The 24923-nt window shown below is 40.4% G+C and overlaps 1 long non-coding RNA gene and 1 pseudogene across 1 annotated transcript; one reads left to right on the forward strand and one right to left on the reverse strand.

Moving 5' to 3' along the window:
• The first annotated feature begins 19466 nt into the window (after window positions 1-19466).
• LOC124863891 lies at window positions 19467-24604 on the forward strand. The gene is made up of 3 exons (XR_007037209.1): window positions 19467-19600; window positions 20914-21122; window positions 23742-24604. It is a non-coding gene; the product is annotated as an uncharacterized LOC124863891 (long non-coding RNA).
• Window positions 20612-24923, reverse strand: part of LOC124863888 — a 30901-nt pseudogene continuing 26589 nt past the window's right edge.

Genomic DNA, 24923 nt, shown 5'->3' on the forward strand with positions numbered 1-24923 from the left:
TAAACTGAGCCAAGAATCCACAGGCTCACCAAAACTGGATAATTAGGGGTTAAAAAGTTGTCTAGACAGATGAGAGTCTGTTTAAACCTCAACATTCAGATGGTTGGGTCAGAATTTGGAATGAATAACATGAAGGTATGGATTCATCCTGCATGGCATCAACAAGTCAGGCTGGTGGTGGTGGTGATATAATGGTGTGTGTGTATGGGTGGGGGAGGTTCTTGGCACACTTTGGGCCTACTTCCAGCAGGATAATGCAACGTGTCACAAGTCATCTCAAGCTGGTTTCTTGAACATGGCAATGAGTTCACTTTGCTCCAATGGCCTCCACAGTCTCCAGATCTCAGTCTAACTGAGCACCTGCTTTTCACATGGTGCAGCAGGAAATTTTCAGTATGGATGTAAATCTGCAACAAATGTGTAATCCCATTGTGGCAATATGAAGCAACATCTCTGTTCAATCTATACCATGAAGAATCAAGGTAGTTCTGATGGCAGAAAGGAGTCCCGCCTGGAGCTTTAAAAGTGGACACAATAAAGTAGCTAGTTAGTGTATAGATTCCTGAGTGAACATAGGACTATACCTACAAAACATAGTGTAAGTTACAGGAAAAACTGTGTCTTGCAAAACTATTCACACCCCTTTATATTGTGTCATTTCCAACCACAAACATTTAAAGGCATTTCATGTGACAGACCAACATAAAATCATTTAAAATGATGAAGTAGAAGGAAACTCATAAAATGTTTTAACAAAACAATCTGAGATTTATATTCAACCCTACTCCTTAGTCAATACTATGTAGAGCCACCTTTCTCTGCAGTTCCAGCAGCTTTAACCATCTATATACTTTTTTGTACATTTTTGCTCATTCTTCTTTCAAAATAGCTTAAGCTCAGTCAGACTGGATGGAGATCATCTCTGAAGATCAGTTCTCAAGTCTTGCCACATATTTTCACTTGTATTTAGGCCTGGACTTTGACCGGGCCATGCTAACACATAAATATTGCGTTGACCGAAATCATTGCATCGTAGCTCTAGCTGTATGTTTAGGGCCGTTGTCCTGCTGGAAGGTGAACCTCCACCTGCAGCCTCTAACAGGTTTCATCTAGGATACGCCATCTACCTTTTCCCTTCTGAAATAAAGCATGATGTTGCATCTCCATGGAGATGGTGTTTTCATGGTGGAAAAGTGAACATGAAAAAGTTCATTACCTGTTCTTGGCACTGTAAGGAGCTTTCCAGTCCACTGTGGCCCTGACCAGTGCTGGTGTCACTGTCCATGATGATGCAGCCAGCTAGTCTGCCACCATTTTTAAGTAGAAGAAAATCCATGATTCAAAGATGCTACAGCGGAAAATAGTTATTTTTCAAACATGAGTGCTTCAGTAGCTGCTTAACGTAAAAAGTGTTTTGTATAGAACTGACTGAGGTTTTATCACTGAAGTAAACACCATATAGATCAGTAAAACCACCTGGAAACTGTTGCATATGATGTTCAGGAGCTGCTAAAAGAGGCTCTGCTGAAGTTTGCAGATATAAAAAAAGTATTTAATCACTTTAGACTTCAATGTCAATAATGTACCAGCAGATGAATTTTAATTAAGCATGCAGCTATGATACCTGTGGCTACAAAACGCTTTGTAGAAATACAATCCAGTTTTTTAAAGCATGGATGGTGAGCCTGCAGACCACTGAAGCCCCTGATGAACAGCTACTGATGGAGAAACGCATCTGGACACAGCAGCCACCATCCCGCAAACAGCAAACCAGAGTCTTTTTAAACTATGACCTCTAGATGCTACATGTGGTGGGGAATTCAACTCCTGCATCCCGACGATCTGGTCAAACAAATATGTGTCACATCGAACCAAATAATGTCTCCAGAGCCCTGTGAGCCACAAAATGAAAACAACAATAAACCAAATATTTCAAGTGAATTCGCAGACCAGTCTAAATATGATGAAGGAGACCAAGTTTCTTTAACATATCACACTGATTCCTTGACTGTGACACGTAAAATATTTCTCAAAAGGATGTCAACCAGCGATGGGTTTACAGCATCAGGGAATATTTATTTCAGTTGTAATGATGAAATTCAGACTAACATGTCAAATCAGGAGCTGATTTAAAGTGACGTGTCTGAGAACACAGAACTAGAGGAAGGTATGACATTTTTTGTAATGAGTGCAGTTTTAAACTGTTCAAAGAAAAATGGCGGGCCCCTTACGTCCAAAGAGATGGGAAAGATCCTGTGTTATCTGTCAGGAGTGGATGTTGTAGAAAAAGACTTTACTGTCGATATATACAATGAAAACACTAAACAATTTGTTAGAGACATCACCAAAGATCTAAAAACCGAGTTTGGCTCCACTGAAGCAGTGTTGAAGGCTATGATATCAGAAGCTGGCAGTCCTTTTAATGTTTAAAAAGTTACTTTAACATAAAACCCCCAAAATCTGCAGTTCAAAGGTTCTTTTCAGGAATCACAAAACCTTTTAGGAATCTTTTCTGAAAGCAGAGAGGATCTTCTTGCTCCCTGTAGATTATAGACCACAAACATACACAATCTCTGGCATCCTTCTGCAAAACAAACCATTAACATTTTAGTAATAGCTAAACTAACTTTTTATGTGTGTAGATATGATCTGCCATTTGATAACATAGACCAAACAAATTTCAGGAATAACTCCTATTAGCATAATATTTTTCTAGGTCAGGGCAACAAGAGTAAAAATCCCAGCTTACCTTTGATATTTAAAGTTTCTCACTTTGGGTTTTCGCCCACATCACCCCCAGTTATCCAGAAGCTCCATTGGCTCCTTGTCCCCCAACACATTCATTTCAAAGTTCTCCTTCTTACTTACAAATCCCTTCATAACCAAGGCCCTTGCTACCTCACCAATCTGCTCCACCATCACATTCCTTCACGCAGCCTCCGCTCCTCTGATGCCGACCTGCTGTCTCCACCACCCCACTGTGACCTGGGAGGACAGAGCCTTCTCCACAGCTGCTCCCACCCTTTGGAGCTCTCTCCCTGACCATATCCTTGATTGTACAGATCTATGCACATTCTAATCACATCTTAAAACTCACCTTTTCAGAACTGTTTTTAATATGTAATTGTTTTGTCTAATTCTCATTCTGTGTTGTAAATGTCTAGTAAGATGTACTTAAGTGTTTTGATCTTATAATTTTGTTTGATTCCTGTGAAATGTCTTTGAGATCTTTGAAAAGCACTAACCAAATAAAATGTATTATTATAATATAGAAAGATATCAAATTCAATTCTGTTCAATTTGAATCCTAATTCTACATTTTTCTGTCTGTTTCTATTCACAAATACCTCTATAGAACATAAACTCCTCCTCTCTCACCTTTGACTTTCACCTCATTATTTTAGCTCAACTGTCAATAATGATAAAAATGTTTTAAAATAGAAAAATAAATCAAGTAAATGCTGATGAATGTGCAGCATTAAGGTAGGGTTTATATTTAAAAACTAGTAGCTGTTTGCAATAAACTGCTGAAATAATATGAAATAATATTCCTGAGGAATCTTAGCGACATCCTCATGAACAAAGGCCTCCAGGTCATTAATTTTATTGAATTTGTGTGTTGATTAATTGATGTTACTCTTTTTCTGTTGCATATCTCTTTAATATTTATACAGAATAAATGTGACTGGACCAAAGAGGACATGTCAGCAGGTCAAAATTAAATAAAAGAATGTTTTTCAGACTCGTAAAGTTCTGGACAAAATGTTGACTATACAGGTCCTTCTCAAAAAATTAGCATATTGTGATAAAGTTCATTAGTTTCTATAATGTAATGATGAAAATTTAACATTCATATATTTTAGATTCATTGCACACTAACTGAAATATTTCAGGTCTTTTATTGTCTTAATACGGATAATTTTGGCATACAGCTCATGAAAACCCAAAATTCCTATCTCACAAAATTAGCATATTTCATCCAACCAATAAAAGAAAAGTGTTTTTAATACAAAAAACGTCAACCTTCAAATAATCATGTACAGTTATGCACTCAATACTTGGTCGGGAATCCTTTTGCAGAAATGACTGCTTCAATGCGGCGTGGCATGGAGGCAATCAGCCTGTGGCACTGCTGAGGTCTTATGGAGGCCCAGGATGCTTCGATAGCGGCCTTTAGCTCATCCAGAGTGTTGGGTCTTGAGTCTCTCAACGTTCTCTTCACAATATCCCACAGATTCTCTATGGGGTTCAGGTCAGGAGAGTTGGCAGGCCAATTGAGCACAGCGATACCATGGTCAGTAAACCATTTACCAGTGGTTTTGGCACTGTGAGCAGGTGCCAGGTCATGCTGAAAAACGAAATCTTCATCTCCCTAAAGCTTTTCAGTAGATGGAAGCATGAAGTGCTCCAAAATCTCCTGATAGCTAGCTGCATTGACCCTGCCCTTGATAAAACACAGTGGACCAACACCAGCAGCTGACACGGCACCCCAGACCATCACTGACTGTGGGTACTTGACACTGGACTTCTGGCATTTTGGCATTTCCTTCTCCCCAGTCTTCCTCCAGACTCTGGCACCTTGATTTCTGAATGACATGCAGAATTTGCTTTCATCTGAAAAAAGTACTTTGGACCACTGAGCAACAGTCCAGTGCTGCTTCTCTGTAGCCCAGGTCTGGGGAATGCGGCACCTGTAGCCCATTTCCTGCACACGCCTGTGCACGGTGGCTCTGGATGTTTCTACTCCAGACTCAGTCCACTGCTTCCGCAGGTCCCCCAAGGTCTGGAATCGGCCCTTCTCCATAATCTTCCTCAGGGTCCGGTCACCTCTTCTCGTTATGCAGCGTTTTCTGCCACACTTTTTCCTTCCCACAAACTTCCCACTGAGGTGCCTTGATACAGCACTCTGGGAACAGCCTATTTGTTCTGAAATTTCTTTCTGTGTCTTACCCTCTTGCTTGAGGGTGTCAATAGTGGCCTTCTGGACAGCAGTCAGGTCGGCAGTCTTACCCATGATTGAGGTTTTGAGTGATAAACAAGGCTGGGAGTTTTAAAGGCCTCAGGAATCTTTTGCAGGTGTTTAGAGTTAACTCGTTGATTCAGATGATTAGGTTCATAGCTCGTTTTGAGACCCTTTTAATAATATGCTAATTTTGTGAGATAGGAATTTTGGGTTTTCATGAGCTGTATGCCAAAATCATCCGTATTAAGACAATAAAAGACCTGAAATATTTCAGTTAGTGTGCAATGAATCTAAAATATATGAATGTTAAATTTTCATCATGACATTATGGAAAATAATTAACTTTATCACAATATGCTAATTCTTTGAGAAGGACCTGTAATGTGCTAATGACTTAGAAGGTGCCGGTTCGCATCTTTCAATCTCTTACTGATTTTAGGGTCAGTAAGAGAATGAAAAGGGTCACGTGTCTGGCACAGGGGGTGGGCCACCATCTCCTGAATTCACCCCAGCAGAAGGGCTAGCCCTTGCAGTGAACAAGGGGAGGCCTGTCTTAGAAGGGATCCTTACCATTATGAGTCCCCACTTACCAAACCACTTCCCAAATAATTCAGAGAATGGATTTTTTGTTCCTGAATGTTCCTTCATTTCATTAGACAGGGCTGTCAGCCCCTGTAGTGTTTTTGTCAAAGATCCATCTGAAGCTGTATTGTTGGGGATGAAAGTACAACACAATTCTCCAAACATGCTACAAACACCTCCCTTTTCTGCTAGGACCATATCTACAGCTAACCTATTCTGGTAGGCTACAAGGGAGGTGGCTGACAGTTGTTCATGCACAGCTTCAACTCCTTCTCTAGTGAAATTAGCCAATCTGTGCATTATAATGAATATAATTCATTCTATCTACATTTTTGTTAGGTGTTATCCAAATAAAAATAGATTCAAATCCAGCGGCCACCTGGTTTGCCAATTTGAATTGGTCAGGCACTCCTCTCGGTACACCTATTGCATCCAACCATAAGGGGGAGCCCTCCTCCCATGAAATGGAACGTTTTTCAATTTTATTGGGATGCAGGTGTATATTTACAGGTCCTTCTCAAAAAATTAGCATATTGTGATAAAGTTCATTATTTTCCATAATGTCATGATGAAAATTTAACATTCATATATTTTAGATTCATTGCACACTAACTGAAATATTTCAGGTATTTTATTGTCTTAATATGGATGATTTTGGCATACAGCTCATGAAAACCCAAAATTCCTATCTCACAAAATTAGCATATTTCATCCGACCAATAAAAGAAAAGTATTTTTAATACAAAAAACGTCAACCTTCAAATAATCATGTACAGTTATGCACTCAATACTTGGTCGGGAATCCTTTTGCAGAAATGACTGCTTCAATGCGGCGTGGCATGGAGGCAATCAGCCTGTAGCACTGCTGAGGTCTTATGGAGGCCCAGGATGCTTCGATAGCGGCCTTTAGCTCATCCAGAGTGTTGGGTCTTGAGTCTCTCAACGTTCTCTTCACAATATCCCACAGATTCTCTATGGGGTTCAGGTCAGGAGAGTTGGCAGGCCAATTGAGCACAGTGATACCATGGTCAGTAAACCATTTACCAGTGGTTTTGGCACTGTGAGCAGGTGCCAGGTCATGCTGAAAAATGAAATCTTCATCTCCATAAAGCTTTTCAGCAGATGGAAGCATGAAGTGCTCCAAAATCTCCTGATAGCTAGCTGCATTGACCCTGCCCTTGATAAAACACAGTGGACCAACACCAGCAGCTGACACGGCACCCCAGACCATCACTGACTGTGGGTACCTGACACTGGACTTCTGGCATGTTGGCATTTCCTTCTCCCCAGTCTTCCTCCAGACTCTGGCACCTTGATTTCCGAATGACATGCAGAATTTGCTTTCATCCGAAAAAAGTACTTTGGACCACTGAGCAACAGTCCAGTGCTGCTTCTCTGTAGCCCAGGTCAGGCTGTTCTGCCGCTGTTTCTGGTTCAAAAGTGGCTTGACCTGGGGAATGCGGCACCTGTAGCCCATTTCCTGCACACGCCTGTGCACGGTGGCTCTGGATGTTTCTACTCCAGACTCAGTCCACTGCTTCCGCAGGTCCCCCAAGGTCTGGAATCGGCCCTTCTCCACAATCTTCCTCAGGGTCCGGTCACCTCTTCTCGTTGTGCAGCGTTTTCTGCCACACTTTTTCCTTCCCACAGACTTCCCACTGAGGTGCCTTGATACAGCACTCTGGGAACAGCCTATTCGTTCAGAAATGTCTTTCTGTGTCTTACCCTCTTGCTTGAGGGTGTCAATAGTGGCCTTCTGGACAGCAGTCAGGTCGGCAGTCTTACCCATGATTGGGGTTTTGAGTGATGAACCAGGCTGGGAGTTTTAAAGGCCTCAGGAATCTTTTGCAGGTGTTTAGAGTTAACTCGTTGATTCAGATGATTAGGTTCATAGCTCGTTTAGAGACCCTTTTAATGATATGCTAATTTTGTGAGATAGGAATTTTGGGTTTTCATGAGCTGTATGCCAAAATCATCCGTATTAAGACAATAAAAGACCTGAAATATTTCAGTTAGTGTGCAATGAATCTAAAATATATGAATGTTACATTTTCATCATGACATTATGGAAAATAATGAACTTTATCACAATATGCTAATATTTTGAGAAGGACCTGTATATTCTGGTCTCTGGATGGTATTTTAGGATCCGCTATTGGAATCACCTGGACGGGGGAGAGAAGAGAGAGAAGAGCACATTGTCCTGCCCAGTTGGCAGGTAACCATGCCAACAGTTTATTTCCTCCACAGTACCACCATACATCTGCTCTGTTGACCATTAATTGCCTGGCTATAACAGTACCTGTGAGGGGAATAATGGTCTTGCAGTGTCTGGGGTTTAGCCAACCAGCATTCCACTTACCTGAGGCAGTAATATTATTACAGAAACAGGTTACCTTAGAGACAATTAAAGGCTGAAAAATGGGCGGAGTTGTGCTTTGAGGTGCCACAGGAAAAATGTTATCCCATCCAACACAACTATTATCCAAATAATCCTTAGACATTAGTTGCAGCAAACATGCCATATCACTTTGATTTGTTTTAGATTTAGTTCCATTTACAGAGTTTTCAAATGCTGTTCCTATTAATATGAGATTTGGTCTGGCCTGGGCACATACAATACAGTTACCTTCATTTGCTTGTTTCGCAGCATCCTGGGCTTGTGCCAGCCAGGTGTTCTTTTGAGAATACCCTGTTTCCAGAAGAATCCTTTGGTCTAAGGAAATTCTATCAGTACTAATAGCTTCAACCTTGTGTTGTCCACCAGGAGATTGAAAAGAGCCTTTTGTGGCTGGAGAATGCATATTCATTTTTATTAGTCCCATGGGATCCTTCCCTGACACATCTACTCCTACAATAAGATACCATGTTTTCTTGGGGTCTAGCCGTATGTAACATGAGTTTACACGGGGTACGGGTCGTTGTCCCGTGAATGGACCTGTCTTGAGGTGGGAAAGTGTCAGTAAGAGGGGGTTCGCGTTATTGTTTTTCTGTCCATGTGTGGTTGTCAATCTACCCCTCCTCAGGGTAATGTTTCTTACTATTTCCTGAGTGTCCTGGGATTTTGGTTTCGCAGGACTCCAGTGGCCAGTGTACCACCATACTGACCAATTTTCCCGTGGGGACTCTCCATGGAGGACTACACATGTACACATCATAATCTTTCCAGGAGGAATCTTGGCCATTACAGGAGATAATGCAGCACAGATCAAATTGGAATGTTGTCTCAGCTCCTTCAATATAATCAAGTTCAGTTCCACCATAGTTTTGTAAGCATTTGTCTTTAGGTTTTTGTTGTGCATTAATTGTGGATCTTCTGGTTTTCCACATATGGGTGACGGGTTTGGTTATCCTAGCGTTCTTCTTGGCCTGATTTTCCATCCATAATGGGGGAGTAGCAATTGTTATTATTACAATGACACTGAAGCAGGCTATGATAGACCATGAGATGGGCCAGCAGGTGGCCATTTTGGATCCACTCTATACTGTTGAAGAATAAGTTGCTTTAAGTCTTTTATAGTTATTAATTATTCCTTAAAACCTTTATTAAGTTATAGTTTATTATTAGTTATTCACATGATTAATTACTTTAATTAAAATTGATACTTAAATTAATTGTAGATCTTTCATTGATTTAAAAATTTATAGTTGAATAAATAAGTTGACTTACACTTAAATCCTTCAATCCCTTAATTTGGTTTGATTTAAAGTTTGATTTTGGATTGTTTATTCTTCCTCCTTTTCGTCCACTTCTTCACCTATATCCCTCACGTGCTTTTTGATTTCGCTGAGGTTTCTTTCAGTGGGTGGTTCCCCCCTCCTGCAGTGTTATGTGATTTGTGCCAGGGTTTACTAACCTTTTTCTGGTCTTCGTCAAGCCACACTCTGAGACTGTAGGTAGTAGCGGTTACCACCTTGAAGGGGCCGATCCACCTCGGTTCATTCCAGGTTCGGTAGAATATCTTTCTGTATATTCACTCTCCTTCTGCAATCTCCTCTGGTTCCTTTCCTGTTGACGCCTGTTAGTGCGTCCTGGACGTTGTGAGACAGAAAGGTTACAGCAGACTGCAGTTGTTTTAGATATTCATCAAACTCCTCCTTTTGCGAGGCCAGCCTGGGCTCACAACCACTACTCAGCTGAGCTGTGAAGGAACAGGACATTTGTCTCCCTGTCAACAGTTCATGTGGGGTTAACCCCAACTTTTCGCTTGGTGAGGACCTGAGGGTGAACATCCCCAAGGGAAGCGCATCCAGCCACTTCAGGCTTGTATCAGCACAAACCTTTGCCAACTGTTGTTTGATGGTTGTATTAACCCTTTCTACCAGGCCCTGGGATGCAGGGTGGTACGCAGAGCCAAATTTATGCAGGATGCCAAAATACTCCTCAACCCTCTTTAGGCCCTCTGCTGTAAAATGAATGCCGATGTCTGATCTAATGATCCTTGGCAACCCGTACCGAGGGATTAAATCATTAATTAGCCAATTAATGACTTCTTTTGCAGTTTCGGTTTTGGTGGGTTTTGCTTCCACCCATCTTGTGAAAACATCGATGCAAACAAGCAAGTAACTACAATCTTTAACTCTGTTTCCTGCCCCCATGTCAGTGAAATCAATCACTGTCTCTTCCCATGGCTTCTGAGGAACAGGAAAAGCTCCCATTCCCACCTTCAAGGATTATATTTAGAACAAATGGAGCAGGTATTTACAAAATATTTACAAACCTCTGTCAAATAGGGGTGCCACCATTTTTGTGCAATCAATTTTTTTCATTCTTTTCCAAGATTGGTGACCCCTGTGGTGTGCCTGTTCACACAGCAAGCTCAGACGTTTTGAGGAATACACAACCTTAGCGTCATGTGATCTCCAGAAGCCAGTTATTGTGCATTTTGTTTCTCCTTTTTCAATCCATGCTTGTTTTTTGTGTGGCGCAGCCGCTGCCTGCATGTCCAAAATTTTAGTTTTGGTTTTGTCCGCGCTGGTCATAGGGTTAATACAGTCCTGCAACATTTCAAACACAGCTTTCTCTTTGTTTTGGTAACCAGCTATTTTCTTGGCTGCTGCATCCGAGGCGTTATTTCCTAAACTTATTTTCCCTGAACCTGTCTGGTGACCTGCGTATTTGATGACCGCGACCCCTTCTGGTTTTCTTAGGGCCCCTTTAAGTTTTAGCATTTGTGTCATGTGTTTTACAGGTTTCCCTGTAGTAGTAAGAAAGTCAGTTCTCATCCAATGAGCAAGATCCACATGAACAGCTTTGACCAAATAAGCAGAATCTGTTTAAATATTGATGTATTTTCCCTCATTTAGGTCACATGCTCTGGTGACTGCTATGATTTCTGCGAGTTGGGCTGAAGCGGGTGAGGGGACGATGTCATCCTCGACAGTCTTGTAAATAAAACCACAACTGGGACTTGGCTCAGCAACAACAGCATATGATGCTACAGTGCCACCTCCCGGCGTGGCATGACTGTGACCATCTGTAAAGATGTCATCAGCATTTGGTGGGGGTTCTGTTGACACATTGGGAAACACATTCATTTCTTCCCTTGTTAGAGCTTCACATTCATGAGGAACTTCACTGGGAATAGGGGAAGCCATATTTGTATCAGAAGCTTTATAGTGGACATTGGGCTGAAGGAGGATTTCCTGTAGCATAGTAGTTCTTTGTTGACTAAGAGTAAACTGTTTGCTAGATATAGCTGGTTACAGCATGATTGTGTGTACTGTAACATCTTGTCCTCTTGTGACATGGGAAGTGCCTTTAAGGGCCTTAGCTATTGCACACAGAGCCTTGGTGCATGTTGGGTGGCGTCTTTCAACAGGGTCTAATCTTGAACTGAAATAACATAACACCTTTTTCCCTAGCATTACAGGATGCCACAAACTGAGCTAAGAAATCCTTCTGTCTCTTTTCCATCCAGGTGAAACATGCTGCCTAAATCTGGGGAAGCCGATTCAGTGGCTTCATTCAAAAGTTGTTTCAGTAACACGAATGCTTTTTCAGCTTCTGTGTTCCATGTTATTGGAGCATGGAGGTGAGTGCTCCCTGCAGTGGTGATAAGTTTTCTCAAGAGGGCAGCAATGGCTGTGTAATCTGGTACATAATTCTTGTTATAATTTGTCATGCCTAAAAAGGACATCAACTGTTTCACTGTTGTGGGTTTCGAGTGATTTAAAATGTTTGTTTTTTGGGACTCTGTTATTCCCAGCCCCTGTGGTGTTATGATTCTTCCTAGAAAGCTCACCATTGGCCTGCAAAGCTGCAGTTTTTCCCTGGAAACTTTGAAACCTTGTTCATTCAGCCAGCAAAGTAATTCTTTTGTCAAACCTACAACTGTTTGTTCTGTTTCACCAGCTATCAATATGTCGTCGACATATTGAAGGTCACAGCAATTGTTTAAATGCTCGCTGCAAAAAGACCTTAATAGGTTTTGTAGAACATTGTTGAACAGCGAGGGGCTGTCATTTAGCCCTTGTTGCAATCTTGTGTAGGTGTACTGTTTTCCCTCAAAGGTAAATGCAAACAACTGTTGGCATTCTGGTTGTATAGGAATACAGAAAAATGCATTTGACAGATCCATAACAGTAAACCACTTAAAATTGTGTCCCTGATTAGACAACATGGTATAAGGATTTGGGGTGTCAGAATTTGAAGCCCTTTTTAAGTTTAGATTTATTCTCCTGAGGTCATGAACCAGTCTGAAATTTGTCCCTCTGGATTTTGCAAAAGGTGTGATGGGCGTGTTATAAGGAGAAGCGCAAGGTTGTAATACTCCACTTTGTACTAACCCAGAAATAGTTCCTCTTATTCCTTCTGTTTTTTCTGTTGAGAGGGGATACTGAGGCTGGTAGATGACATCATATGTTTTCATTTGTAGCAAGAGAGGCTGGATTTGTTTGTAAATCCCAACGTCAAATGGACCCTGCGACCAAACACTGTCAGGGACATCATTCAACAATCTTAGTGCCAAGTCAGAGTCTGTGTTGTCTCTGCCATGTGTTCTGTGATGCGTAACCATTTCTAAGATTACATCCAAAGTTCCCTCATATTCTAATCTGTAGATGTTTGTTTTTGGGCCGTATTTCATCAATTTTGTTCCCTGGACGTCCAGCCAATCCCTGGTCTCTGCTGCTCTTTTAAACATTGGACCCAAGTTTTTAGCCTGTCCTCCTTTGGCTATTTTTAGGGTGAGATGGGGTAGCATGACAGTGTCCAATCTGTACAACAGTTGGGAGTTCTTCAGTTAACAAAACGTGGGCAGCCACACCCTCTGTTCCTATGTAGATCTATTTCCAGTTAATCCAAGGTTGTGGGTCATCGCAACCATATCTATCTCTGAGTAGTTTTGCTGTTAGTTTCCACTGTTCCTCATGTGTCTATATCAGCTGTTTGTTCAGGCTCTCTCAGATAATTTAGTGTTACATGAGGTGGGTCAACTGGAGATTGGTATGATCTCAGATTAGAGATCCAAATTTCCCATCTATTCACAATCTCAGTAAGGTCACTCTCCGTGGGGGGGACTGTCCTGCGCCGCCAAACATAGGCGTTATCAGCATTTTTCAACAGAAAGTTGTGACATTTGACTGCTAGAATTTAGATAGGACCTTACAATTTTTCCATTAGGAAATATGTCTGTGTAATTGTGTGAACAGATTACTGTGGCTCTCAGGGCTGTAATCAAATCTCTAGCTAAAAGATTGATGGGACACTGCTTTTGAATAAGAAATTTGATATATGGACTGTCCAACATTATTTCACAATGAACTGGCTGAGAAAAATAGCATCTTTGGATTTCGCCCGAGAATCCTATTACTTAGGTGTATTTTGGAGAAAGTGGGAGGTCAAAATTTAGAGAAGAATATCTAGCCCCTGTATCAATCATCACCGACGTCAGTCGATCGCCTACAACGATACCAATAATTGGTGCAGGAAATTCTTCCGTTTTTTCCCCAGGAATGGAGTCCCGGCCCCCCTAATGCTGTGGAAGTTTATTTTGATGTAGAGCAGAATGCGGTCCCGCTGTCTGCTGATTTTTTCCCTGATCCAGAGGATAGGGTGGGAATTGCCTCCAGTCAGTTTGAGAAGACATGTAGTTTTTCCTGGCTCCTCCCCTGTTGTATTCCCTTCTTTTTTGGGGTTTGTGCTGCTGTAGGCAATATTTGGACATATGGCCTGGCTGGCCACAGTTCCAACATATGAACTGTATCGTTTTCCTGTAAGGAGAATAAGTGTAGGAGCTCTGATACATCTGGTAGGGGTCACTGTCACAATATTCAATGAGTGGGGCTTGGGCTCGTTGTTCAGCTACAACCAGTTGCGTAGCAACTTGTTGTTTGTCCTCTTTCTTTTTTTCATTGATTTTGTCCCTAAATTCTCTGAGCTGTTCTTTCATGACTTGTGCTTTTAGTTTCTCTGTCTCTGTCTCTGTCTCTGTCTCTTCCTCTGTTTTCTGTTTTGTCTCATCATATCTGTCAAGATGGTGAACCAAGGTCTCCATCCACAAATCTAATTGCAAAAACCTGACCTCCTACTAATTTTTCCATTTCCTCTTTTACAGGTGGTGGTTGGCCTGAGATCATAGCTTGTTTGAACAGTTTCTGCATGGGATCTGACAGTGCGACCTGGCCAACTTGTTCCTCCCAGGTTTTTAACAACCTGGCCACGTAATTCTTCCCTGTTTCTCCTGGCTGTCTGATTCTGCAATAATGAATAATACGACCAGTGTTAACAGGGTATTGTTCTCTTAAGGTTGCCCAGAAATTTGGAGCATAGGGTGCAAACAACTGTTCTGTTAGGGCTTACTTGATATAGGACCCCAGAATGCAGACGAGCAGGCAGCGTGATGGTAAGTGCAAATGGGCAGGCAAGACAGGCATGGCATGAGCAGAAAACAAGACATGATCTGTGAACAAGACATGATCAGAGAAAAACAAAAACAAAGTTCAGGTGGGCGACCAGGAGGTCGTCCCCAGCAGGCACAGAGTTCTAGCGGGCGACCAAGCAGAGTAGAGGACCCCCCAGAAACTCTGTGGAACTCCGGAGGCGTGGAGCCTGGCAAACCCTCGGAGGCTGAAGCAGAGCCAGGCGAACCCTCGTCTCTGGGTTCAAAGGCCAAAACTAGGACAAACTGTTCCTTGAACCCCTCATGAACAGGGTTTGATGGCGTTTCCTCCTCGAACCCCTCATCTCTGGGTTCAGAAGCCAAAACGAGGACCAGTTCCTCACTGAACCCCTGCAGACTAGGAACAGGAGCTGAGGCGTCAGATGCGAGTTTCCCCATCTATAGTACAGGAAGAACGGTATCTGACGGGGTGTGGAGACCCATCAGATACCGTTTCCCCTGTTTAATACAGGGGAAACGGTATCTGTCTGTCTGTCTGTCTGTCTGTCTGTCTGTCTGTCTGTCTGTCTGTCTGTCTGTCTATCTATCTATCTATCTATCTATCAAAAAAGTGGCACAGCTTCGCCGAAACACGTTGTTTGACCTTTCACGGTGTCCGTAGATCTTCTGCGGCGCAAGCACGATGCGCTGGTTACGAGCGCTGAACAAGCACGCGCATTTTTTGCCACGTGAGTAAGGCAAGTCAACTGTGCCACAAAAGCCACTTTACCACGCGTCTGGTTAAAAGGTCAAAAAACTCCGTTTTACAAGTCAGAACGCCGTAAAATACGCCGAAAACCCTTCAAAACGCCGTTTTTTGCGGTGTCTAAAGAGCACCACAGAACGCCGTAAAATCAGCGTTTTTCTGGTCACTGAACGCCGCTTTTTACGCGCGATGGCGTTCAATGTCCCGAGAAAACACCGTTTTTTACGGCGTAAAAAGTGTCACAGAACGCCGTAAAAAACGGCGTTTTCTCAAATTAAGCAATGCCCTGCCCACACTCTTCTTATCCAGTAAATTTAAACTCCAGCCATCCAATAAGAGAAGTAGAACTGCAGACCCCACTAATTCTTAACAGATCAACTGTGCTGAAATGAGATCTGATGTTTCTGATAAATGTCATATATTCTGCAGCACTCAGTGTCAGTGTTTGCTTCTGTAATTATCTCAATATTAATTTTAATGTCTTTAAAGTCAAAAGAAGAGAAAAAATACACAATAACTGTCTGAAACAACTGAAAATCGTCATGAAATTTTGAAATCCGAGTTGTAGCTGTAATACTATTGTCCTCCACCAAATGGCACTCGCACGGGAGCTAGTCTGCAGAAACGCTATCTGTGGACATTTGGTGGTTGTAATGTTATTAAATACAGAAAAATGAATCTTGTATTCCGTGTTTGTTGTTATTTTTCTATGAACAATTACTACAAAGATTCTTAATCTATGAGTTGGCATGAATAAGAACCCTAAAATAGAAATTCTCTATCGCATTACTTTGTTTTTATACAACTCAGAAAAGCTCCTAATAAAATGATCAATACAACTATCTGATGTTCAATAACACAACTATTTTTTACAATTTTACTAATATAATGACCAATTCCCATATCTCATTACTGGAATTATTATGTTACATATTTTCAATCAAAGCAAAACAGCGCAAAAAGGCATGCACCTGCAGTTCCTTCTGCGTGTCACAGTCCTAAATAATTATCCAGGCGCTCTTTATCTTTACTCATACATGTCTCTCAAAGTGCAAATACAATACTACAGTACAGACATCTTTTCATCTACACATTTATTCCCTCACTTGTACATTAAGTAGGCCTATTCTGTTTTTGGTTGGTTATAATCTGGTTAAATACAGGAAAAGAAATGTGTGTTGTGTTATTATTTTTCTATAAGCAACTTTAGAAATATAAAGTTTTTTTGTTTTGCCTTTTTTTTTTTTTACCCATTGTTTATTTCTATGATTTATTAATGTATTTTTATTCATTTCATTTTAGAATGGTAGCCTGCAGCATGTGTACCCAGGAACAGGCTGAGGCTGAGCAGAATATCTAGGCTGAAGTTAGCTGTAAAACACTAAACAGCTGTCTGCTATGAAGCCGTCATCCAGAACCAGTTACAGCTGCAAAAATTCACGAACACACAAAGATCAGATCCGCTATCAACAGGCAGTCTAAAACACAACTTAATCTGTTTATAAATATAGATTTTCCCCTCATTACAAATAGTTTCTGAACTGCTCTGCTATGCTGGAGCCTCAATGCTCTTGCTTTGCTTCTCTCCCCTCGGAGCTCGAGGCTTTTGTGAACGGCCAGCGTCTAAAACGAGCACCGCTACGTTTAATGTCTGTTTGCTCGCTGCTAAATACCCCAGTTAAAAGCAAAGGGAGAGTAACTAGTTGTGTTTCATGTTATTTTGCTGAATTACAACAACACAGTACAGCTCAAAAACACCGCTTACGACCAATTTCACACACTACACGAGAGCGCATGTGCGCTTACCTTCAACCCAGAGCTGTTGCCAAAGAGATTGGTGCGGTCGATTTAATGGACTGGGAGATTTTACACAGGTGGTGCACAGACATAAAAAACCGCCGCTTGCATTAGGACAGGGCAAACAATAAATCACTGACCAGCTACAAACTTTTAAATAAAAACTGCGAAAACAACCAAACTGTCAAATATTTTATTTAAAAGAAATCAAAACTTGACCACAATGCAGAGAACAATAACTTCTTTGTTCAAAAGAAAAGACAGAAACTGAAGATGAAAAGTTATGCTCCAGAAAATGGTTTATCATTGTTTCATACATGGCAGTTCTTTAACAATTGAGATAGGGATTCTAATTTCTGCCTTATACAGACAGCCTACAGTAAAGTAAAATATTGATACGTTTTAATTAGTTTGAGTTTGGACTTTGTTGAGAGAGAGAGATCTCAAGGGGGCCACAGATGACAATAACAATTAACACACACACACACAATATATATATATATATATATATATATATATATATTTATTTGCATGTATATATGCCCCCAATGCCTCTCCAAGAATTTAAAACTACTTTCACCTATTCCTAACAACCCCGCTGATGAGGTGTCATTTTAAGGCACCTCACTCATTTAGATCAGTTAACCCCCAAGGCACTGGGTAGTGGACCACCTGCAACTGGGTACACACCCCCCGAAACAATCATTCAACCCTGTATGTGTGTGTTAATGAGAAGGTGTGTCCAAACTTTTGGTCTGTACTGTATATAGTGCTTAGATTATTGTACTTCATCTTGTCTAGAGTTTATATTTATGTATATATATTTTTTTAAGTTTTCCAAATTTTTTCCAAATTAATTTTTTGAAAGCATTTTAGTCTGTAAATATTTAAATAATTCCATTCTGTATTGTTTGTAACTTTGTTTACGTTTTATTCATCTTTATTTATTATTGTTTCTATTATTTATTCTCCCTAATATAACCTTACTAGAGGTTCACCTTTAACCTGCTGTGGGACGGCATATACTTTATCATGATGAGATAATGAGACCCTGAGAGCAGAATTCTTGTTACAAAGAATAATTACTTTCATAATAATATTAAACTCAACATTTTCCTGTGATCTTCTTGTTTAATGAGGTTTAGTTTGGTAAAATGACCAAAACAAAACAGAGGAAAAAAGGTGGAGTAAACCGAACTGAACAGAGGAGCAGAGCCTGCTGGTGGAGGGGAAGAGAGGAGTGTTGAAAGGTAGATTTGGTCCTGTGGTCACGGTGGGAACAAACAGACACTCCCGGCAGATCAATGCTTTGTTCCCTCTGCTTTCAGCAGCGGCCTGGAATGTGAGCAGCTCTGGTACCTGCTGCAATCAGAAGCTAGAGAGGAGATAGCAGAACACCAGAGAACTTCTCCACAGACGGGGAGCGTTGGAGATGATCATTTAGGCTGATGCTGCTGACATCATCATGTACAATACAGCAAATACTTAGTCACCTCATTTACATCTTTTTTCTATGTATATAGTACTTAGATTATTGTACTTTATCTTGTCTAGTTTGTATTTATAAAAATATTTTTTTTTGAGTTTTACAATTTTTGCCAAATGTATCTTTTGAAAGCAATTTAGTCTGTAAATATTTAAATAATTCTGTTCTATATTGTTTGTAATTTTGTTTATGTTTTATTCATCTTTATTTATTATTGTTTCTATTATTTATTCTCCCTAATATAACCTTACTAGAGGTTCACCTTTAACCTGTCCTGCTGCTGAAACCATTTAATTTCCCCCTAGGAGGATGATAAGGTTTATCTTATGTCTATCTTAATAATTGTATGATTGTTATAGAAGTTTATATTCTAATTTACTCGACTATTAAGGGGGTGGATCCCTGCGTGATCGAGCTGGTAGTGTTTTATCAATTTAGTTATTAATTGTTCGAAGAATAACTCTCCGTCTTTCTACCATCTTCTCTGCTTAAGACGCTCTTAGACTCACTGAAAGTCCTCCTCGCTATTCTTAACATGTTCACTTTAGGAGCTCTCTTAAGGCCTAAGATGCTTTGTGAATAACTTTTATCTTACCAAGGGAAAATTCTAAGAAAAATCTCAGAATTGGAGAAATTTCAAGATTTTTCTTAGAATGACGTCACTAGGAGCTACTTTTAGTTATAGGGGTCTTTGTGAATACGGGCCCTGTTGTGCTTATTTTCCAATTTATTTCATTTTCAGGATTCTCCAGATTTATATACTAAACAAGATTATTAACAGGTCAGGTTTCTTCATGCACTAACATGCTGTTATACATATTAGTCATGCAATACATGAGTACAATAATGAGTGAAAGTCAGTAACAAGCTTCACTAATGATTAAATCACCTCATTTAAAATCACAATGAGGAGTGTTATACATTTGTAACCTGAAATGTCTTAGTTGTTTAGTTTTCTCATACACCGACTTGCAAAAGTATTTGATACCCATGAACTTTCCCACATTTTGTCACTTCACAGCCTCAAACGTCAATCTGCTTTATTTGGGTTTGATATGACACATCAACACAAGTATAACTGGGAGCTGGAAGGAAAGTGATGGTTTTCTTTGCTATCTCCCATTACTCGGATACCCCTAAATAGTTTCCAGTTAAACAAACCGTCTTCAGAAGTCACCTAATCAGTAAGTAGAGCCCAGCTGTGGGCTAAATTTATTAGAGATGTTCTGTTTCTGGCCTCAGAGGTTCTGTCTTTAGAGAACATTTGAGAGCAAACAGCACCATGAAGACCAAGGAACACAGCAGACAGGTCAGGGAGAACATTGTGAAGAGAAGAGTTAGGTTCTAAAACAATATCCCAAGCTTTGAACATCTCCCAGAGCTCTGTTCAATCTATCATCTGAACATAAAGAGAGGATGGACCAACTGCAGACCTAACAAGACATAAATGAACACCTAAAAGATTTGGCAGATGGCCACTCATACAGACAAGGGTTCTGCTAGATGTTTTTCCTGTTAAAAGGGAGTCATTCCTCTCCCCCGCCAACACATGCTTGCTCATGAGCAGTATGTGAATCAGTGTTTTGATGCAACTGGTTGGGCTTCCTTAGATGGACAACATTTTACAAATAGGCACTATATGCTGAATTTGACTGCATTCTATTATATAGGATAAAGAATTAGAATGGATGGGATTGAATTTGAATCTGTCTTGTATTGACTTAATTATGTAGTTCTGTAAAGAAATTGGGTCTTGTCCTGTGAAATGGCTTGAGATGGCATTTGTTGTTAATTGGGGCTATGTAGATAAAGTGAATTGAACTGAAAAGTATATTCATGTGCTGTGATTTAAGTCCAGACTTAAATCTAATTAGGAAACTGTGGCAAGGATGGAAAACTGATGTTCACAGATGTTCTCCATCCAATCTGACTGAGGTTGAGCTGTTTTATAAAGAAGAATGAGCAAAAATATCAGTCTGGGGATGTTCAAAGCTGGAACAGATAAAGCCCAAAACACCTGCAGCTGGACCTGCAGCTAAAGGTGGTTCTACAGGGTACTGACCTGGGGGATGCATATCACATTTGTATAGACTTTTATTAATAAAAAGCTACACATCTCACCCCCCTTCATAATCATGTTTTATTCTATGACATGAAATGCAGCTAGGTCTGTGGCTGTAACATTACACAATGTGTTATTAATTGTTTCATTTAGTCTTTATAGTATACTGCATGAAGAAGTTCTGAACATAGACAAATGGCATTTTAGCACAAACATGAAACATGAACATTTAATACAGTCGCTTCCAAACTCTCTCCTTCCATATGACTTTCTGCTTTGAGCTTTATACTTTAGGCTCAACATTGTCAGTATGTGAATGTGTAATATTTGCTAAGCCATAACTGATAAACCAAGCATCATCTTTAACATTAGATGCAGAAATCAACACACACTTCTAATATCTCTACTTCTTTCTGTCTATTTTGCTCATCACAGCCTTGACATCAACTGGAGCAGCTGCAGCAGCAGCCTTGGCCTTCTCCTCCTCTTCTTGCTGCCACAGGATGATAGGATGAATGGCTGCGCTCCGGTTCCGAGCATTTTCCTCTAGCTGTGCTGAACTGGGGTTGGAACGCCAACATGGGCAAATCAAAGTGCATAAAACAGAGTTAGGGGGATATAACCTGAGGCTAGTGGGCAGTCAGGTAAGAACTTAATGTTTTTTTTAAGTAGTCTTGATAAGTTCTCCAGAAACATGGAATGTCTTTCCTTTGGACTTTGGTTCAGTTTTGTTTTGTCAGTGTTTCTGAATTCTAGTTCTGGTACTATAAATATGTCAAAGTCCTATATAGCTGTCCACACCAGTAGGGATATGAAAAACTTACAGTAAAAATATAAAATAAAATGCAATAATAATATAATAAAATCATCCTTGTATTGCTGTAATAATAATCTGGTTAAAAAATGTGAGTCCAGCCTTAATTTGAGCACATTTTCTCAGTGGGAAAAAACTTCCTTTTGCCAGTAGGGCAGCACTTCCTCTTCTACAGAGGGATCTTTAGCCATTCCTCTTTTAACAGTCTTTCCACATCATCCAGAATCCATAGTTGTCTCAATGCTCTTTTCTGTACAACTCACCCTGCAGCTTTTCTGGAGCATTTAGGTCTGGGGACTGAAATAGTCATGGAAGAAGGATGAGGTGTGTCTGGTGAACCGTGTCTGAGTTGATTAGGCCATATATTTTAGATCATTGTTCTGCTGAAAGACACAGTGATCACCAGCAGGGTCATCTATGGTAGAGTCCACAGGATTTTTGACTGAAATGGTGTCCATAATGGCATGCACTATAATAAGGTTCCCAGGTACAATGGGGAAAACAGGCCATTAGCATCACAGATCCTCCACCGTATTCAACAATGGGCGAAGCACTCTTAGTTCCAGTGAGATTAGGTAACTACATACATTTATGTTTGTGATGGTAGGACATAAAAGACTTTTCCCTGACACCACTATCAGATGGGTTTGCATGTAGATAGTATTGAACGGTTTGTTGCAGAGATTCGTTTACCTCCCTTTTCTTTTTTTTCTTTTTTTACGGCACTATAGGCCTTTATTTTTTCAATTTTTCCTACAGTCGGCAGACAGGAAATAGGGGCAGAGAGAGGGGGAATACATTCGGACTGTAGTCTCTATATATGGTTCGCATGCTTAACCCCTACACAACCAGTGCTGCGCCCCGTTTACCTCCCTTTTCATCCTGCTCACCCTGCATGATGTCAATATAGATATGGATCCTTGTCCTGCCTTGTTTGTCACAGTTCCAGTTTTATTGTATTTATTGTTCTGTCTGTTGGTGCCTGAACCATGGTGCAAGTAGAGCAACTGCATCCCCATTGATCCCAAAATGATCTAATCATTCCCTGCAGTTGGGCAAATTTCCAAAGTTTATGTTAATTGTCACATGTTTTAAACTAACAAACTAAAACTGCATATTAGAAATAATTTCAAATTTGTAGCCCCCAAGAGAAATAGACCCTTGTATCAAGCCATATGTATACCCAGGAAACAGGAAGTCAGGAAGTCAACTTGATCTCTGATCAAGTTAAAAAAGAAAGTGAGAAATGCTTCAGTGACATTTATATTTTCAGTGAGATGTTATGCTGCTGCAATAACAGATGAACCATGGTTGAAATGACACAGAACACGCACCTTGGTAAAGAACAAACTTGGAATCAGATTTTTGTGAACTTTGCTACCAGCAATCTGTCTGACAAAAAGACACTAGTGATACCACAGTTATACAGAAAAATTGGGTTTTGCACCAACAAGTGATTTTCAAAGTAGCCTAAATGGTAATGCTCTGTCACAGAGATGGATTTGTATTTAAACATGTGATACCTATTATAACCCTATTAGGATTTAGCTCTTACAACTTTACTTTACTGAAATCATACAAACCTGAAGTTATGGGCCTCAGGGTTCAGTGCCTTCTTCTGGGTCTCCTTGTAAGTTGGTGACTTGAGGTAACGGAAGAATGTGTCCTGTAAAATAAAAATATAATGCCTAGCACAATCTGCATATCAGTGCACTGATTTGAAGCTTCTGATTTGGCACAGAAGATATCATCCCTCCACTGTATTTTCCATATACTCAATATTAATATTATTGTCTGCACATCCTTGTATTGGTCATGGATGCCTGAATGGTACCACCCAGATGCCTGAATTTCAGTTAGAACTGGTAAGATATCTTGAAAAAGAGTCACCTTTTTCATGAGCATAAAGACGTGTGTCTGAGCTGCCTCCAGCACATAGCGGTGAGGATGCTCCAAGCCTTTCACTGTCAGGCCCATTGTCCTGCCATCAATGTTGATCCAGCGGGGGGCATCCGGAGCCAGAAAGGTCCTGTTGGTTTTAACACATGATGCATGATGATGAGACCAAGTCTAATAAATACTTAGAACAGGGCTCCCCAACAAAAACCAGCAGGAGGTCCACTACTTCCATTATCAAAACACTTTGGGGTGTGAACATTTTGAATCAACTGACAAAAATATTTTCTTAAATTTTTATTTAACATTTAAATTAACAGTGGAGTTTTTGTTTTTTAACTACTGATCAATTATTCATATGCCCATGAAATCATCTGCTGAACAGAAAAGAGCAATCCAATTCAAGTACCAATATTAAACACACTTTGAATGACACAGTTGAGCTTGGTTTGTAAATCTTGATAGAAAGGTTTTGCTCTCCTTGTGCTTGTGGCAGGCATGGCAATTTGCTTAACCCTTTCCTTAAATTGTTGTCCTTCTGTTTCTGCCACAGCTTCCATGCACTCTTTGATCAAACACCAAAGGACCTAAGCTTCCTCAAGAAGTACAGTCTGCTCTGTCCCTTCTTGTAGACGTCTTCACAGTTGCATCTCCACTCCAGTCTGTTGTCCAGGTGAACACAGAGGTACTTACTTATAGTCCTTCACCACCTCTTCTCCCATAATGGAAATAGTGTTTGACCTATTCCAGTTTCTCCTAAAATCCACAATCATTTCCTTTGTTTTATTCATGTTCAAGATGAGATAATTGTTTCTACACCATGCCACATAGCGGTTCACCACCTCCCTTTTCTCAGCTTCATGTCCACCTCTGATAGTTATTTTCCTCTTTTGCCCGAAGGACATGATGTCCATGATTTCCAAAAATAATTTGAAATGTGGACTTGCCAGACCACAGCACACTTTTCCCCTTTCCTTTTCCACTTTCCGTCAGTCCATCTCAGCCCACGCGATATCTGTTACAGAATGATGTTGGTTTTCAATGCAGTGCCTTCTGAGGGTTCGAAGGTCATGGGTATTCAATGATGGTTTCTGGCTTTGCTGCTTTCATGCCGAGGTTTTTGCAGATTTTCTGAATCTTTTTATGATTTTATGGACTGTAGATTATGAAATCCCTAAATTGTACATTGAGAAACGTACTTAAACTGTTGGACTACTGCTCACCCAGTTGTTCACAAAGTAACGAACATCGCCCCATCCTTGCTTGTGAATGACTGAACCTTTGGGGATGCTCCTTTTATACCCAATCATGACACTCACCTGTTTCCAATTAACCTAAAATTAAAAGTTTATCTGTTTGAACATTAAATATCTTGTCTTTGTAGTGGATTCATTTGCATGTAGATTAAACAGGATTTGCAAATCATTGTATTCTGTTTTTATTTACGTTTTTCACAACAATCCAACTTCATTGGAATTTGGGTTGTACAATGGGAGCCAGTTGCTCAAGATTTGCCCTAATGTCGAGAAAGCATGCACACCTCTGGCCTCCACTCCAAACTCTGAGGAGCTTTGGAGCAGCAGCAGGAGCCCACTGAGAATAGCCTCACACAAACCTTTCTCTTGGTAAATAATATGGATAAAAAATTACTGCCAACAGTTTAATATCTTATGCAGTGATGACTCTTCACAGTAACATATCCTGGATTACACCATCTGTTTTTGCCAATCTTTTT

This window comes from Girardinichthys multiradiatus, chromosome Y (genome assembly GCF_021462225.1).
Source record: "Girardinichthys multiradiatus isolate DD_20200921_A chromosome Y, DD_fGirMul_XY1, whole genome shotgun sequence".
Lineage (NCBI taxonomy): Eukaryota > Metazoa > Chordata > Actinopteri > Cyprinodontiformes > Goodeidae > Girardinichthys > Girardinichthys multiradiatus.